General features: G+C 38.6%; 1 long non-coding RNA gene across 2 annotated transcripts in view; it reads right to left on the bottom strand.

Moving 5' to 3' along the window:
* Positions 1-7,609, bottom strand: part of LOC135230165 (uncharacterized) — a 33,102-nt gene extending 25,493 nt beyond the window's left edge. For both annotated transcript variants that reach the window (XR_010320828.1, XR_010320827.1), the window contains exon 1: positions 617-7,609. This is a non-coding gene — a long non-coding RNA (uncharacterized LOC135230165). The remainder of the gene's footprint in view (positions 1-616) is intronic.
* Between the last annotated feature and the right edge of the window lie 38 nt (positions 7,610-7,647).

Raw genomic sequence — 7,647 nt, forward strand, 5'->3', positions numbered from 1 at the left:
TCCAGACTTTGTGGAGCCATGGGGGATGGACAAACTTCTGAAATCACTACCCTAAGATAACCTTTAAACCTAAAACCAAAAATATCCCCTGAAGTCTTCTTAAAACCAAACAATACTTTAGCTTAACTAGTAAAGAAAGCCTTGAGCATTATGTTCTTTGAAGACTTATTTATGTGGGATCAAACTGACAACACGATTCAAAAGATTATGTAGGAGTCTTAGGGTTTATGCTTATGGGGGAGGATTATCTCAGAAAAGGAGGGTGAGAATGCTTGCACAATTCAAAGAATGCAATCAGTGTCACTAAATTGTACACGCAGGAAGTGTTGAATTGGTATATATTTTGCTGCATATACTCTCAGCAACAACAACAAAAAAGCTATTTTAAAGAGGCAAGGAAAAAAAAGAAAACTATTTCATAGACAAAAACATCTAAAAGAATAAAATACCTAGGAATTAATTTAACCAGGGAGGAAAAAGACTTTTAACTGAACACCATAAAACATTGCTCAACGAAATTAAACACCTAAATAAATGAAAACACATTCCACGTTCTTAATATTGTTAAAATGTCAATACTACTCAAACCAATCAACAGATTCAATGCAATCCTTACACAAATTCCAACAGTTTCTTGGCAGAAATGGGAAACTCAATCCTTGAATTCATATGAAACTGCAAGGGGCTCCGAATAGCCAAAGCAACCCTGAAAAATAAAAACAAAGTAAGAGGACTCAAACTTCTCTATTTCAAAAACTAATATAAAGCTACAGTAATCAAAACAATTTGGTGCTGGTATAATGAGAAAGATATAAAGAAATTAAATAGAATTGGGAGTCCAGAAATAAATTCATTTTCTACAGTCAACTGATTTTTTTACAAGGTGCCAATTGCATTCAATTGGGGAATAGTTTTTAATAAATGGTGCTGAGAAAAAGATTGCAAAAGAATGACATTGGACCCATACCTCACACCATGTATGAAAATTAACTCAAAACAGATCAATGATCTAAATGTCAGAACTAAAAGCTTAAAATGCTAAGAATAAAACACGCTTTGGGATCCAGTTTCTGACAGAGGATTCTAAGATATAACACCAAAAGCATTAGTAACAAAAGATAAAACAGATAAATCCAGTTCTCCAAATTTAAAAACTTCCAAAGGATTTTATCAAGGAAGTTAAGAAACAACCTACAGAATCCGAGAAAATATTTAGGAACCATGTATCTGATAAGGGTTTAGTACCCAGAATATTAAAAAAAACAAAACAAAAAAAAACCCTGCAACTGAACAACAAAAAACAAACCACCAAATTTAAAAATGGGCAAAGGATTTGAACAGACATTTCTCTAAAGAACATACAGTCAATAAGCACATAAAAAGACGCTCAACACAAGGGAGAATAAAGGAAACCAAAGACACAAGGGAAAGATTACCTCAAAGAACTAATGGAACACAGCTACCACAGCCTCCACCAGACTGAGTCCAGCACAACTAGATGGTACCTGGCTACCATCACCAACTGCTCTGACAGGGATCACAACAGGGTGTTCCAGACAGAGTTGGAGAGAAATGTAGAACAAAATTCTAACTCACAAAAAAAGACCAGACTTACTGGCCTGACAGAGACTGGAGAAACCCCTAGAGTATGGCCCCAGACACACTTTAGCTCAGTAATGAAGTCATCATTCACCCATCAGCCAAAGATTAAACAAGCCCATAAAAAAAAAAAGGAGACTTAACAGGGCACACCACCCCAGGGGCAAGGACAAGAAGGCAGCAGGGGACAGGAAAGCTGGTAATGGGGAACCCAAGACTGAGAAGGGGAGAGTGTTGACATGTCGTGGGGTTGGCAACCAATGTCACAGAACAATATGTGTATTAATTGTTAAATGAGAAACTAGTTCGCTCTGTAAATCTTCACCTAAAGTACAATAAACAAAAAAATATTTTAACTTAAGGGAAAAAAAGATGCTTGACACGTCATTAATCATTAGGGAAACGCAAATCAAAACCACAATACCACTTCACTCTCACTAGGATAACTATTACCAGAAAAATGGAAGATAAGAAGTGTTGGTAAGGATATGGAAAAATTGGAACCCTAATCAATTGTTGGTGGGAACGTCAAATGGTATAGTTGCTGTGGAAAAGTTTGGTGGTTCCTCATAAAATTAAACATAGAATTACCATATGACTCCGCTGTTGCACTACTAGGTATATATACCTACCCAAAAGACTTGAAAGCAGGGTGTGATCATTATGGTTGTGTTTCAGATTGATTGGGCCATGACTCTCAGTGGTTTGGCAGTCGTATAATGATGTAATCACTTCCATGATAACATCTGATATAATGTAATCATCTCAATGGTGGGATCTGCTGTGAGTCGCCAATCAGTTGAAAGGGAGTTTCCTTGGGGGTGTGGCCTGCAACCAATATAGGTAGACTTTCTGGCAAGGCTCATGGACTTTTGCTCATTCTGGACTTTGCAGCTGGCTCCTGTTTGTCTGACCTCCAGTTATTGGGACTTGAGCTAGCAGCTTACCTGCCATCTTGCCTGCCCATTTTGGGTTCCCCAGCCCTGCTGCTATGTGATTCATGAGAAGCCTCCAGCCTGATCCACGGATTTAGGATGTTCCAGCCTCTACAACCACAGTAGCTATTTCCTTCACACAAATCTCTCTCTATATGTACTTATCCGCTTTACTGGATTTGCTTCTCTAGAACACCCAGCCTAAGACTCAGGGTCTTAGTTTCCTGCTTACCAATGTTCACTGGAGCATTATTATTGTTGTTGTTGTTGTTAGATGCCATCGAGTTGGTTCCAACTAATGGTGACCCTATGGAAAACAGAATTAAAAATTGTGTAGTCTTGTGCCATTCTAACAATTGTTGCTATGTTTGAGTCCATTGTTGCAGCCACTGTGTCAATCCACCTCGTTGAGGGTCTTCCTCTCTTTCACTGACCCTCCATCCACCTTACCAAGCGTGATGTCCTTCTCCAGGGACTGATCCTTCCTGATAACATATCCAAAGCATGAGAGAAGTCTTGCCATCCTTGCTTCCAAGGAGAACTCTGGTTGTACTTCTTCCGTGAGAGATTTGTTCGTTCCTCTAGCAGTCCATGGTGTACTCAATATTCTTCGCCAACACCATTAATTCAAAGGCATTGATTTTTCTTCAGTCTTCCCTATTCACTGTTCAGCTTTCGCATGCAGATGCAATTTAAAACACCATGGCTTGGGTCAGGCCCACCTTAGCCTACAAGGTGACATCTTTGCATTTTAACACTTTAAAAAGGTCTTTTGCAGCAGATTCACTCAATGTGTCCTTTGATTTCCTGCCTGCTGCTTCCATGGGTGTTGTTATGGATCCAGTAAAATGAAATCCTTGACAACTTCAATTGTTTCTCTGTTTATGATGATGCTGCTTACTGGCCCAGTTGTGAGGATTTTTGTTTTCTTTATGTTGAGGTATAATCCATATTGAAGACTGTAGTCTTTGATCTTCATCAATAAGTGCTTCAAGTCTTCTTCACTTTCGGCAAGCAAGGTTTTGTCATCTGCATATTGCAGGTTGTTAACGAGTCTTCCTCCAATCCTGTTGCCTCATTCTTCTTAATATGGTCCATCTTTTCGGATTATTTCCTCAGCAGACAGATTGAATAAATATGGTGAAAGCATACAACCCTGACACACACCTTTCCTGACTTTGAACAATGCAGTATCCCCTTGTTCAGTTCCAACGACTGCCTCTTTATCTATGTACGGATTCCTCATGGGCACAATTAAGTGTTCTGGAATCCCCATCCTTGGCAATCACCCATAAATTCTCGTAATCCACACAGTAGAATGCCTCTGCTCAGTGAATGTAAAACAGAGGTAAACATCTTTCTGGTTATCTCTGACTTCAACCAAGATTCATCTGCCATCAGCAATGATATCCCTCTTTCCACCTCGTCTTCTGAATCTGGCTTGAATTTCTGGCAGTTCCCTGTTGATATACTGCTGCAGCTCATTCTAAATGATTTTCAGCAAAATTTTACTTGCGTGTGATATCAACAATACTGTTGGATAATTTCTGCATTCAGTTGGATCACCTTTATTTGGAAGGAGCACAAATACTGATCTCTTCCAGCTGGCTGGCCAAGAAGCTGTCTTCCAAAATTTCTTGGCATAGACAAGTGAGCACTTGCAGCACTGCATCTGTTTGTTGAAACATCTCAACTGGTAGTCCATCAATCCCTGGAGCCTTGTTTTTCTGCCAATACCTTCAGTGCAGCTTGAACCTCTTCCTTCAGTACCACCGGTTCTGTTGACCAATTCTTTTTGGTATAGTGACTCTGTGTATTCCTTCCATCATCTTTTGATGCTTCCTGTGTCATCTAATATTTTCCTTGTAGAAGCCTTCAATATTGCATCTCCAGGCTTGAATTTTTTCTTCAGATCTTTCAGCTTGAGAAACGTCCAGCATGTTCTTCCCTTTTGGTTTCCTAACTCCAGGTTACTTTACTTTGTTTTCTGGAGCCACCCTTTGAAATCTTCTGTTCGGCTCTTTTACTTCATCACTTCTTCCATTTGCTTTAGATACCTAATATTCAAGAGCAAGTTTAAGAGTCTCTTTTGACATCCATTTTGGTCTTTTCTTTCTTTCTTGTCATTTTAATGACCTCTTGCTTTCTTCACGTATGATGTCCTTGATGTCATTCCACAACTTGTCTGGTCATTAGTGTTCAATGTGTCAAATCTATTCTTGAGATGGTCTCTAAATTCAGGTGAGATATATTCAAGCCTGTACTTTGGCTCTCTTGGACTTGTTCTTATTTTCTTCGGCTTCAACTTGAACTTATATATGAACAGCTGATGGTCTGTTCTGCAGTCGGCCCCTGGTCTTGTTCTGACTGATGATACTGAGCTTCTCCATCATCTCTTTACACAGATGTAGTTGATTTGATTCCTGTGTATTCCATCTGGTGAGGCCCGGGTGTATAATCGCCACTTATGTTATTCAAAAAAGATACTTGCAATGAAAAAGTCACTGGTCTCGCAAAATTCTATCTTGCCATCTCCAGCATCATTTCTATCACCGAGGGCATATTTTCCAACAACCAATCCTTCTTTGTTTCCACCTTTTGCATTCCAATCACCAGTAATTATCGATGCATCCTGATTGCATGTTCAATCAATTGGAGACTGCAGAAGTTGGTAAAAAAATCTTTAATTTCTTTGTCTTTGACCTTAGTGGTTGGTGCGTAAATTTGAAAAGTAGGTCACGTTAACTGATCTTCCTTGCAGGCGTATGGATATTACCCTATCACCCACAGCACTGTACTTCAGGATAGATCCTGAAATGTTTTTTGATGATGAATGCAATGCTATTCCTCTTCAGGTTGTTGCTGCTGGCACAGCAGACCATATGACTGTCCGATTCAAAATGGCCAATACCAGTCCTTTTCAGCTCACTAATGCCTAGGACATTGATGCTTATGTGTTCTATTTTGTTTTTTATGATTCCAATTTTCCTAGATTCATACTTTGTACATTCTAGGTTCCGATTATTAATGGATGTTCGCAGCTGTTTCTTCTCATTTTGAGTCGTGCCACATCAGGAAATGAAGGTTCTAAAATCTTGACTCGATCCACATCATTAAGTTAACTCTACTCTGAGGAGGCAGCTCATCTTCTGGGACAGTCTCTGACAATGTTCCACTGCTATCCATAAGGTTTTCACTGGCTAATTCTTTTCAGAAATAGACCACTACGTCCTTCTTCCTAGTCTGTCTCAGTCTGGAAGCTCCACTAAAACCTGTCTGCCATGGGTGACCCTGCTGGTATCTGAATACCAGTGGCAGAGCTTCCAGCATGACAGCAACATGCAAGCCCCCACAGTACGACAAAATGACAGACACGTGGGGGAAGCATTATTAACAACTGCCAAAAAGTGGAAACAACCTAAGTATCCATCAACAGATGAATGGATAAAATGTGGGAAATCCATACAATGCAGTAATTCAGCCATGAAGAAATATGAAGTTCTGATACATGGTAAAACATGGATGAACCTTGAAAAGATTATACTGAGTGAACTAAGTCAGACACTACTGGACAATATTGTATGACCCACCTATATAAAATCTCTATGCATAGAGATCAATGTTTATTAGAGCTTACTAAGGGCAGGTGGGAGGGGAAAATGGAAAGTTATTCCTTAAGGAGTATGGAGTTTCTGTTAAGGATGATAATAAAAAAATTTGGAAATGGATAGGGATGACAGCTGCACAGCATGGTGAATGTAATAAATGTCACTGAATTGTACACATACAAATGGTTGAAATGCGAAATGTTTTGTTATACGTATTTTACCACACACACATACAAAATCCATTTGTCTAATGTGCTCTTTGAATGGGATCTTTACCTACGTGTGATTTAATAACGCCATCTGGAAAACGTTGGTTTACTGAGTTATTCAGTTCTTCCAAATGTTGACACAGTTCATTATATAATATCACTATCACTATCATTATTACCACGAATGTCTTTACTAGAATGCTATCAAGCTCAAGGTGGCCCATACAGATTTCCCCAAATTCTAATTTTTGCCTGAAAGCTCCAATTTTATTAGTAACAAGTTCATTTTGTTCATTTTCAAAGAAATGTTTGCCAAATACCCAAGTCTGAATAACCATGGTTTTTCAGTTGTTCTTTCAATTAAAGAAGATATTACATGAAAATGGGGAGGGGGGTAGCTGAGCTAGCAACTCAATCACACAAATTCTTTTCCTCTGCAGCACATACCCATTTTATCACACAGATACTCTAGAGCCAAGTAGAGTAAAATTTAATTTGTACTGAAAAAGAATCTGAAGGAAAAATGAGGTTTTTTTTTTAACTGTATGACGTGAAGTATTCATGACAGAGAAGAATACACACTACTAGACAATTCAGGGCCACTGCCTTGATTTCCTGCTAAGGTATCAGCTGTTTTACTCAGCATTGCTTTTGTATCTTTCATCCAAACATCAAAGAGAAAAGGGCATATAATATTTTAGTATTAATATGAACAGGTTTTACTCCTAAGGGTTCAAGGACTACACTTTGAAAACTACTGACTTACATATACAAACAAGTCTTTAAAACGTAAGATATGTGCATATTTAAATTAAAACTAAAAAGCCTATTGCCAGTGGAGACCATTTCGACTCATAGTGACCCTGTAAGATAGAGTAAAATTGTCCCATCAGGTTTTCAAGGCTGTAGTCTTTTTTTTTAGTCTTCACAGAAGCAGACTACCACATCCTTCTCCCACACAGCAGCTGGATTTGAACTGCTGACCTCTTGGTTAGCAGCTGATCACTTAACCACTGACCACAAGGGATCTAAAACGTCTCCAGACGTCAAAATGTCCCCCAGAAGCAAAATCCTACCCTACCCAACACTGAGAAGTAGTGTTTTGAAGGAAAACCATCTAGGAAGTCTAACCTTGACTGTTTTTTTTTTTTTACAAAAAGAAAAAAAAAAAAAAAGGAATAAACTCAATTTTAGGTCTATCTTCCCACCTTTCCTAAACTTAATTATTTGATAATGGAATGCAATTGTCCATTCTGAGTCCCACCTACGAACAACACCTGAATAACATTACCAAAT

Source organism: Loxodonta africana, unplaced genomic scaffold (assembly GCF_030014295.1).
Source record: "Loxodonta africana isolate mLoxAfr1 unplaced genomic scaffold, mLoxAfr1.hap2 scaffold_825, whole genome shotgun sequence".
Lineage (NCBI taxonomy): Eukaryota > Metazoa > Chordata > Mammalia > Proboscidea > Elephantidae > Loxodonta > Loxodonta africana.